The following is a 12,779-nucleotide window of genomic DNA, read 5'->3' as shown; positions in this document are numbered from 1 at the left end:
ATTCAAGCCAATTTAAAACTTTTTCAAACATTCAAAAACCATTATTTATTACAAAATGTTTTCAAAATAGTTTCATATCAGAGTATCCCAGGAATCAAAATCATAAAATGTGAGGAGGTGCACGATCAAGCCTTCGCCTTCTTGCGATCATCTGAAGTACCTGAAACAAAATCAACAACTGTAAGCCTGAAGCTTAGTGAGTTCCCCCAAAATACCAGCGCCATACAAACCAAAACAATATCATAACAAAAGCATGCATATAGAGTCTACAGTATGACCGGACCGCCCTCACCGAGCCTTCAGTCTATCTGGCCCACTCTCAGAACCTTCATCATGTCTGGTCCGCTCTATCGGGCCTTCAGCCTGTCTTGACCGTTCTCCAGGCCTTTCGCCTGACTAGTACGCCCTACCGGGTCTGCAGTCTATCTGGGGCGCCCTGGGTATGTTGGCCTAGAGCACAAAGAAGGACCGCCTCAACCCACCTCCAATCTTACAAATAACATATAATATCATACGCTAGCTAGCATGTACAGATAATCATACAGATCTAACAGATCACTAATCATAGCATCATCATATATATCAGGATACCGATCTAACAGATCACTAAAACATAACATCATCCTATAACCAGGATACAGATCACTAACATAGCATCATCCTATAACCAGGATACAGATATAACAGATCACTAACATAACATCATCCTATAACCAGGATATAATTCAAAAGGGTCGGCCTTGGTGCCTTAGACCCTGTTGATATAGTGAGAAGAACTCACCTTGCAAGTAGTGGTGGATGATAATGTCAATCTCCCAAAACACAGCTCCAAACTCCAACACCTACAACCACCATAGGACCAATTTTATCAAGACCTAAATTACCAAAATACCCTCAGAAGTCAAACTTGGTCAAAGTCAAAGTCAACAGTCCATGTTGACCTAACTCGTCGAGTGCAGCTACTGACTCGTCGAGTTCCTTCATAACTCGGAGAACCTGTGAAAACTCCAGTGAACTCACCGAGTTCCCAAAACAACTCATCGAGTCCATGCACTGTCCAGAAGATCGAGGAAAACCCTAACCACTTGTCGAGTTATCTCACTAACTCGTCGAGTTCACTTAGAATCCAGAAGCGGGAAAAGCCTAACGAACTCGTCCAGTTGGCTAAGCAACTCGTCGAGTTCCTTCAGCCCTTTTTCTCATTCAGACGCTTTTAAACAAAACTAATGCTCCAAACCGTAGATCTAGTCTTCTAGGGCTGAGATACTATGTAAAGCTGCAAGCTTTACGTCCATGCATGGCATTAAGGGGCTAACTTGCTAAAAATAGCTTAACAAAGGGGTTTAAGGCATGGAAGTTGGCCAAAGCTTGATAAAGCTTGAGTCTTTAGGCCTAAAGGGCCTAGTGGTGTCCAGATCCGAAGTCTTAGCTTCAAAACTTGCTCAAAACCAAGAATGGCTCAATAAGAAGCTAGAAATGACCATAAACTCTTTAATGGAGAGATCTAACAAACAAGTGATAAAGGTAGTGGCTTTTTACCTTCAAAAGGTTGCTACAGCTGATTAGATGTCGGATCTATAAGCTCATTTTCGTTCCAAGCTCTTAAATCTTCGATTTTCTTCAAGAAATGCACCAAACACACACTCTTTAGCCTTACATACACTCAAAATGGAAGGTTAGCTCGATTAAGGTTTGTTTCTGGACGATAAGGTGGTAAGGGAGGCTGGAGAGAGGGCTTAAGGTCCTTTAAATAGGGTGCAAACCCTAAAAATTAGGGTTTTCACATCCAGCTTCAACTCGTCGAGTTGGGACCTACAACTCGACGAGTAGGTTCTAAAGTTCACGCGCCCATCTCGGTCTCTACACGACGAGTTGGAGCCTCCCAAATCGTCGAGTTCTAAGGCCAAATGCATAAAATCCTTCAAATTTTATTCTTGAAAATCAGGATGTTACAACTCTCCCATACTTAAATTTGATTTCGTCCTCGAAATCATCCTTTGCCACCCGCGGCAAGCCCGTCACCTTAAGGGGCACCTCCGTAACTCGTACACACAACGACCTTCCCAAGGTGACTAAACTCAGCAGAAAATTTCCACCCGAAGAAAGTAAATCCAAAACTCCACTCAACGAGCTATTCTTACTTTACCTGAAAATATGTAGTCTGGAATCTCGAACTTGGTCTGACTCCCCGATAGACCGCCCATAATAACCATCGCTGCATCCATTCCCCTTATGCTTAAGCTGACTACTCACCCCTGAAAACCTGAGGTTCTCTCCAAAAAATAGAATCACATATCGGACATTGCTACCGATAATTCTTTTCTTGACCAGAGGGAATACGTATTCTTTCAAGAGAAGGGTCATTATGATGACAAGATTTCCTAGGATATGATGACCAATGGGAGACAACCGAGAGATGAATGTTCTTGTGCCGACCGACAATGCTCCATTTAGCTTCCCGAACCAATATGCTCATCACTGCTAGCTCATAACCTCAAACACCCATGACTGGCCCGATCAACCTCGGGCTGGGATACTAATATGTCGAATTCAATTAACCATCAGATTAATATTCTTAGGGTTTGTGGGCCTACCGCCTCAACCCTACCGCTCCCCACGAGCCTCCGTGTCTACGACTTACAGTCGGCCCGCACCGGGTATCTTGGCCTACTGCATAGATCAGGACCGCCGCAACCCAACCAAAAGCAATATGTCATCAATTATACAATCACGATCAAGTATGCACATAATACCGACCAACAGCAATCATACCGCTCCCTGTTGCCTACTAATTTATCATAGTATACAATCCTGCAGGCGATTACCACGAAGCAACTTGCTAAGTACCAGGAGAAAGATCTAACTTGGTTCTAAACTCACAACCCGAGATTCAAGGATCTACCATTACATTTCACCCAAAATCTACTAATTCATCGCAACCTCTCACTAATCCTGGATGCCAAGAATTTTCTCCTCGTCACTGAGACTACCAGTCCCACACCTGATCTAGCCATATGATGTACTAATACCTTAATAACCATCAACTCACTGCTATGTCATTACAACCACTGCTCCGATGAGCAAGATGATCAACCAAAAGTTCCTGCATTACATCCACTCCTATCGGCTCAGGCGTACCCCCACCTGAACACCACTCGGGACATCGTAAAGAGTTCTTATGACTTGCGACTGTTGGGTTTTGAGCATTCTAACACTCCTAAGTGTACATGCAACCCTAAATACCTTGGATCTATGTTTTCTCTATTATACATACAATTATGAACATCCAAGGTATTATCCTAATCTAGCATACAAAATAATAAATATAACAAGATAGAATACATACCTCTTTGATGTAGAATATCTTCATGAAGCTTGAGTGCCTAGTGCCCCAAGTGTGACACCTCAAATGGTTCACACAACACCAAATACACTTGGAATAACTTGAGAGAAACTTGAACACTCCTTGAAATCGTCTAGCCCTCACACTCATACATTAGTCCACGATTTCTTGAGCCATGGGATTCTTTTATATGGTGGCTATTAGGGTTACACCATGTAACTCATAACTTTACCCATTCCTTATGCTCCATGGATTTTAACCTCCATGGAGTATCCATGGGTCACCCCATGGACTTAGTCCAACATAAGGAATCTTGGATCACAAGCCCACATATATAAGAATGAATGATTTACACAATCAACCCATATATTTAATTAGTCTCCTTTTGATCACTTAATTAATTCCAAATTAATTCTTCATCAATACTAATTAAATAACCTTATTAATATATTAGAACTTATAATATATTAACCAACCTTAAGTGTTATTTCTCTCATTATAGTCTATCCAAATGCATGATGCCATGCAACCCAAATGGACCATGCCGGGTCGGGTCAAGTCTTACCAATTATAGTTATGGACTTAGACATTAATCCAACAGTCTCCCACTTGGATAAGTCTAAAACTATTATTGCGTATGATTTCAGGAACCGATCAGCAATCGTAGCTCTCAAAAGCTTCTGTCGAACTCTGACCTTGTCGATGAACTCTGACCTTTGTCAATGACTTGTCCATTAGATAAGGGATCATATATTCCTCCATTCTAGATATCATATGGACTGAGACATGGATTATCAATCATTCTCTCTGTCTATTTGTTGTTTCCCAATTTCCGATTCATGATGACTGACTGATTGAACAAATGAAATCAGTCCTGGCTTGGCCAAGCACTCACATGTATCATCTTTAAATCATCGAGGGGCCCACAGATATCGCTTTTATCCCGAAGGTAAAAGGAATGGATAAACTTCGACTCATATGGCTTGTTCTACTACTTGTTGAATCATACACAAAGGCACGTTTTATAACATTGAGTTACCAATGCGTTTTCGTGCAATCAATGTATAACCAACTCATAGTAACAACTCATATCTCTAGGTTTGAAGAATATAAGATATTATCGTCTCATGATCACTCGTGATAAAATCCATGAAGTGATTCAAATGAGCGCGGGTTGAATCCAATACTCAGAACTTATGAGCACTCATGAGTGTTGTAGCACCACTTTGTCCACCAACTTGGACCTCTACAAACCAACCCATGACAGTCTTGATTCATATCTACTTCCAACATATGACCGACTGTGGATGGTTTGAATAACTTAATCATTCAGGAAGAGCGACTTAGTTATTCTGGAAGTCAAAACATGCAAAATGAAACACAAGAATAATTGAATCTAATATGGTATCAAAACCTATGAACATAAATAAAACACCTTTTATTTATCACCATATGATTACACATTATTCATTGCATACTGTTTCAGCTATCAACTTTATTCTTGAATTAAAACAATAGTTGTCCCATGCTCCGAGCATGTACACTATGTTTTTCTAAACAATAGCTTTGCCATACACCAAGTATGCACTCTATGTTTGTCTATGATCCTTACTTTGTGAAATAAACCAATTGACCAAACTTTCAATGATTCTAATTTCACACTCCCGAATTCTTATGGCAAATGCAGGAATTCCAAATTCATGCCATTTTACCGAAATCTGTTAGATTCTAAACTTATATGCAATGATTCTCTTGTAATGATTATGCACAAAGTCACAAAGACTTGACAACAAACATTGCAGAGCATTCCAAAGGAGATCAACTCCTTGGAAACATCCTTCTTGCATTAAGTTTCCTAATCTTACACAGATTTATTGAACAACTTTCACCAATGGGATCATTTCCACATTCCCCTTTTGACTATCACTTCTGAACAAGAGTTGCCTCTTTTCAGAATATGTCAATATGATCCTTCCAACAATTAACACTATACTTCCAACTGTCCCTGAGCAACCAATCTTTGGTAAACCTTAGATTGTCCTCGACAATTTCTTAATCGTTTTAGTCATATCCAGTTCTAGACCTTTCCCCTTCTTAATGCCCCAGGCATTTGGAAAATTTTAGAAAGGATGAACATAGCACATGTAATCGATCCTATATCCGAAGCATATGGGACACGATTCATGATGTCTCACATAAAGACTAAACCAGTCTTTTGCTATAATATTTCCATTTCTATTTGCCAAGTTCTCATAATTCAGATTATGAAAAGGGATGCCGTAATCATAATCGAATTTTAGAACGCAAATAATGAACTCATATATAGAATTTCCTTATGTTGAGCCATTCTAACATGAAATTCATATATATATATATATATATATATATATATATATATATATATATATATATATATATATATATCCTTGACTAAATTTGATTAAAATCTCAATCTAAGCTTTTAGGCTCTCCTACATGACCACCGACAGTCCCTAAGGGCACTCCATAGGTGATAACCAACAAGCACATATAACATACGGTTCCACAGATTATTATCACAAGGCAACATGCTCAATACCCGAACGTATATCTAACAGAATACATACAGAGTCTTCAGCATGACTAGACCGCCTCACCGGGCCTTCAGTCTATCTGGACCACTCTCAGAAGCTTTAGCATGTCTGGACCGCCTCTCTGGGCCTTCAGCCTGTCTGGACCATTCTCCGGGCCTTTGGCCTGACTGGTACGCCCCGTTGGCCTACATGACCAACAACTCTGAAAGCAGCAGTCTGAACAATAACTGACGAAACCTTAGACTGCTGGCACTCAACCCTAGAATTCTCAATTCTACCCCACTTAGAACACTAACCACTACCCACTAGTGACGAAATCAAAACATAACCTAACCGTCCCAACTAGGTATTACCGTACTTTACCACGGAAAGGGAAAACCTATGCAAAATAATCCTTCAGGTACGGAGCAACCGAACTTCAAGAGAAATCTGAATCCCAGTTGAAGACCTCTGAATTTCCAAATTATCACTACTTATAGAGCATAAGCAACTACCGATTTTAGATCTAGACATACCTTCCTTGCTTGCGACCCAAATACAATCCAATGCCTAGCTTCCCCATTCCCAAGAATGCGGCCCTTGCTTGTATCACTAAGGTACTCGTGTCGCATCAATCCGCATGCATACCTCGGCGCTAACATACTGTCGCTAGCCACTGCAACCAAGTCCTTAAGTCCTTTATGTTGGTGACTTAAAACTATAACCATGATCCTGAACTGGTGAATCTTTACTCTAACTCCTCATCTTCAAATGAATCTCTGAACTCTAGTTATCTGCAATCCCTCGTGGTAATAAAATTCCCTTGACACTTCCAATGCCCCAACAACCCAAGCGGAATGACACATGAGGATTCACAATACACAGATTAGGCAAAACAGAGAACTAACCCGAAGACACTACTTATCCATACCCAACAAGATTCTGAAGCAAAACAAATACCGATCAAGGACATTTACACTATAAAATTGTTGAGTTTTCTACGCATCAAATACACTCTAAAACTAGGTAGCGGAAAAATCGATACAACGATATACCTAAGTGTACATGCAACCTATGGATCTATGGCTTCATGCTAATTACATCAACCCTAGAAAACTAAAACATAAGTAAGAAAACATACCTCTTATGTAGCCCTTGATCTCCATGCTTGAGATCTTGAACCTCCATGGAGTTGCTTGGATGAAAGGATCCAAACCAGAATCCCTCTAATGGTATCACACCCAATGACACCAAAGAGTGGAATAAAAATAACTAGGAGAAGGGTCAATTTCACAAACCCAAAGCGGTTAGAAATCGTCCCTAAGAGGGGGAGGAAGAAGGGATGGCGAAACTTCAAGCCAAGGTGCAAGGAGGAATGAAATCCCTAAGGCCCTATTTATAGCCTTGGATGCCTCCTTAGGTTTAGTACTCCTTCCCATGTGGGATGGAGGCCTAACCACGAAATTTCACTCCTTTCCCATGTGGGATGGAGTGATTTTCATCCAACCCTAATTCCATAAGGTTCTGGAACATTCCTGATTAACCAACTATCGATTAATGAACATTCAACCCTTTAATTAATTAAACTGTTAATTAATTCCCAAAATATATTTCCAAAATATATTTCCAAAATATATTTCTAATTAGTTTCTAATTAATTATTAACCATAATAATTAATAAACCAATTTCTCCTTTATTTATTCTACTCAATTTGGGTCTTGAGGGCAACCCAAAAGGACCCTGCTATTATTAGAAATATTAGCAATAGTTAATGACCTTGGACACTATTCCAACAGTCTCCCACTTGGACAAGTCATCAACTATATGAGGACCAATATTTCTCAATAATCAACAGAGAGTTAGCCATCCAATGCAACTACCGAACTCTTGATCTAATCCAGATTCAGCCCTTAGATAAGTGATCAACTATCCCTTCGTTCTATGATATCTGTATGAATTCGAGACATGTATAATGGTCAATCTCAAGAATTCAATATTATGTTTCCCGATATAGATTTGTGACGACTGCATCTGACTACTAAATTGAACACATCAATTCCAGTCAGGGCTCGGCCAAGCACTTTAGATGTCAGCACCAAATCATCGAGGGGCCTATAGATATCGCTTCTCCTATTAAGGCAGAAGGAACGAATAAACTTCGACTACATAGTTTTTATCTATTTCATCATGTCACACATGGACATACCCTTTATAACTACCAGTTACGGTTAGCGTTGGAGTAGACCAATGCATAACAAAATCATAGAGCAAAACCCCACATGTATCTAGGTTTGAAGAATAGAAGATATTATCGTCTTAGAATTACTCGTGACTGAATCCATGAAGTAATCTCTAAGCGTGGGTTGGTCCAATACTTAAATCTCTATTAAGCACTCATGAGTGTTAGCGCAATCACTATGTTATGTCCGATCAATATAGACAATCCACTAATACTCATGACAGTCTTGAATCACTACTTACTTCCAAGAGTATGACCGACTGTGGACGTTTGAGTAAATTAATACTCGGGAAGTGGGTTCCAAACATGCAAAAGTGAGAACACAGTGATAGGCTAATTGAAATGACTGAAATCCATCATATATTAAGATCGCCACTTAATAATCTCCAAATCAAATTAAAACTTATACCGCTTACAGTTCTCGGGTTTTAAAACAAACCAAACTAAGAGTTTTTTAAGCCAATTCACTTGCAAATTTAATGTCTCTCGACTATGTCTGACTGTCAGACTTGGTCAATGACATCGGCTTATGGAATGGATCGACAAGATTATCTTTCGATATGAATCATTGACTATGATGTCTTTACATTTGACTTACTATCAAATGTGTTGGTACTTACTGAGTATGTTTCATGTGAGCTCGTATGACTTGGGATCCATACTCGAGGTAAGTTCACCCAAAGTCACAAGAAACTTCATAAGGACCATCAATGATTGAATTTCAACAAAGATGTCACTAATGAATCTCTTTCAGTCACATTATACACTTTGCAATTTAACCAACTACAATATACTCTAAGTATGTTAAATCCACTATGGTGTATTACCTGGTACTCTTTAAAGCTAATATATCACCATTCAGTAAAAGCACGAATTCCGACTGCGAACGGAATTGCCTTTATTAGTGCGGAACTTAGCATCAATGTAACTCTTACAATGATCTCTTCCATACTGTCAAGATCATCTCTTCTGTCCTCCAAGGACACTTAAGAATGTTCTTGATCTTGATTCATTGATTCTTGCCAAATTGATCTAATCAAACTTGTCATGTTCAAGGCATACGAGTCATTAGATCAAGTACATGTCATGGCATTTATGATCGATCCCATAGCAGAAGCATGTGGGACACGACTCATTTGCTTTAGCTCAATAGTAGAACTAGGACATTAGCATTGCTCAATGTCATGCCAGCCTAAACTCCTTTTTGAGTTCTGCATGTCGAGTTTCCTCAACATTCAATGTACTTTGGCTTAATCCAATAAATCACTTTGATCTATCTCCATAGATCCTTATTATGCACGTGTCTTGTATCTCCCATGTATATCATAGTGAAACAGTTCTCATACCAAGCCATGCTTTTACACCTGCTAAGTTAGAATATAGTTTCCTATAAATCGTACATTGTCTATGTACAATACAAGGGTGACTACAATGCTCCCACTAGCACTGACATATATATGGCTTATCTATGTTTCTCGAAATTCAAACTCCTTGAACTTTTCTCATTGAAACAAAGATTTCAATTACTCCCACTAGCTTTGACATATATATGACTTATCTTTATTTCTCGAAATTCAAACTCTTTGAACTTTCTCACTGAAATAATGATCCATCTTGCGAGATGCTTATTTCGTTCCATAAATGAACTTGTTAAGCTTACACATCCTTCAAAACCTATCTTAGTTTAATTATGTGTTTGTTCCTATCCATGATTGTCTCTACTTGAAGATCCACTTGCACCTTAGGGTTAAGGTCAAGTGCTAGATCTACCAAATAACAACATACATGGATTGAATCTCGTTTTCCAATTCCTCTTTCTATGTTGTAGCCTTTAGGGCCTACCATAGCTTCCGATAGCTGGTACACTCTGATTTCTATCTACCAGTGACTCAAATACCTTAGCAATATAAACTCTTATATAACTAGGTCCATGAGGTCTTCTATCATATCTATATGGAAAAATGGAAATATGTCAGTTTCCTTAATAGCTCTTTCAATTCCAAATTGAATGCTATGTCCAACTTTAGGCTCTTCGTTGGTTGACTCTTGAATCTTACCAAGATCAATGTGGCTCCCACTAGCCCTTTTAGAAATCAGCTCCCTCTCTTGGAAGACTGCCTTTTGAGCAACATGCACTTTGTTCTCAGAAGGTTGTTAAACAATTATCCAAAATGCTTGATGGGCTCTCCAACGAGATAACACATCTTTAATCAAAGCACTAGATTGTCGAGCGCTTCACGATAAGCGTAAGCCTCATAATCGTAGACTTACATATATGGCAGTGAGGTTAGAATCCCACTTCACATATCATAGAGCGTTTCAGGAACCTACTTAGTTGGCACAAGACCAAAGGACTTCTTGTAACACTATTCATGGTACAATCCACGAATTGTTAGCAAACATAGCGCGACTCACCTGGCACAAAATCAATTAATGATTTGTTTCTCTATCCAACTAACACTTCCTAGCAGTAGTGTTATGGGTGGAGATAGATCGTGAAACTCTTTCACAATTCCTTAGATGATCGATAAAGTTTGGACTGAGATTCTCACTATGAGTGTCTCATCCTATTGCCCAGTTGATTCTTAACCTCGCTTTATGAGAGCTCTGAACACCTGAAAGGTTCTAGACTCACATTCATACGAAGTTGGTCTCACCATGTATTGCGGTTAATCTGAACGGTCGATTAGTGTGAACTAATTCCAACAGATACTCACATCACCCAGTGACGTATTCATCATCTATCTTGATAAATAAGATTTTCATTTATCATAAGACTCGAGGCCAAATGATATCCAAAATCCGATCCAACTGGATACTTGGTAATGCATTTCTCATTTATGTATCCAATACTATGATTCCACAAATACATTTCACCCAAACATTTGGATGTATTTGAATAAGTACTTATTGTGGTCAATTTTAACGATCAATTAGGTAAACTAATTTCAACAGATATTCACAATAATACACCTTATTCAAATATTCGAATCAACTTTGAAATATTGCTATTATACTAGTTTCATAGATTTCATGACTCTCTTTTAACATGTTAGAATGCTCCACATTTAAATAAGTCATAACTATCTCTTGAATCATGGTATAAACAATTTCAATTATAATACCATAGACTAAACATTTGAAGAGAATTGTCCTTTGATCCCATGAATGTAGCAAGGGCTTGGCATTCATGATCAAATTATCTTCTCCATGTATCAATCTTCTTACTTCATTTTAGCAACTGCACATTCTTGCAAATGTCAGTAAAATACTCAAAGGCTTAGAAGTAATGTTTTGATGGCATTATAAATCCATATATTTGATTAAATACAAAACATGGAAGAACTAGTCATATTTTGATCCAATGGAAAGTAGCACGGGCTCGTGATCCATGATTAAATTTAACTTCTTCATGTTCCAGTCCTTTCACCTCAAATATACATTTGGGCAAGTTTGATTTCTTAGTCCCTTTCTTGTTATGGAAACGAGCAACTATCAGAACATGTCTTAGAATAAGCCTTCCTTTGTCCTAGGTATTAGGGCCTAGATTAGGTATACCCACACTAATCGCCTTTTAAACCGTGTGCAATTGGCTTTCTTCTTCTTGACACTTCTATTAATGATAGTAAAATATGGGAGTGTTTTGAAGTTTGAGTTTCTATGACTGCCATGTTAATTCCAAAAGGAAACTTTAACATGCTCCACAACTCCTTCATGGTCATTCCAAGTTGTTCATATCAAAATCAAAATGAATTGATTATATGTACATGTCAGCTAGTCGATTAATCCTAGTCAACTCCTAACTCAAGGAAATTCCATTTTACTTCAATATGTCATTTTACAACGTACATTTGACAATTGCTCTTTCTAACACTTTAGAATGCAATGTTTGAAGTAACCAAGGAATAGCTTTAACAAAGGCATGATCTTTCTTTTCGTTTATGAGAACTACTCCCAAACTACGAACTTGACAAGATTGATCATCCTCATAGCTAATCCTTTCAAAGGTTTTATAGCAGTAGATTTTAGTGGATAAGGTTATAGACATCATTCAATAACAAATTCCATTATAGTTTGTTTTACTTATCCTTAGAAAATAATCACCCTAAATAAAATTATTTTATAAGGCTAGGATCCATATTTGGCTCCATGATGTGTAAAGGGATGTCGTAAACACACCATAAAGTTATTTAGGTAGGCAAAGCCCTTTGCCAATTTCGATCACCACGAAATTCCTAGATCTTTGAGATTCATTGACTATCAATGGCATGTTAATCTCGAATTATGTTCATCTCAAATTCAATGACGGGGTCGTCGCGGATCATTGAACAGATGGTGAATCGACCATACAAAACCGCATGGTCCCCGGCTCAAGTTACGCTTGAGATTCGCGAGTTCCACATCATTCTCTACCTATACTCTCAAATTGACGTGCCGGTTAACCACGCGAGCTCCATCAACAAGTTATAAAGAGAATGTGCAACTTTTATGGATAACATAAGATTCACATTAAATAGATTGAGAATTGACCTTGCAAAATCGCATGGCCCCCGGCTCAAGTTACGCTTGAGATTCGCGAGTTCCATATCATTCTCAACTATACCCTAGATTGATGTGTCGGTTAACCACACGAGCTCCACCAAC

Source organism: Lactuca virosa, chromosome 4, assembly GCF_052849685.1.
Source record: "Lactuca virosa cultivar CGN04683 chromosome 4, Lactuca_virosa_CGN04683_v6, whole genome shotgun sequence".
Taxonomy (NCBI): domain Eukaryota; kingdom Viridiplantae; phylum Streptophyta; class Magnoliopsida; order Asterales; family Asteraceae; genus Lactuca; species Lactuca virosa.
Note: the sequence above shows the minus strand (reverse complement) of the source record.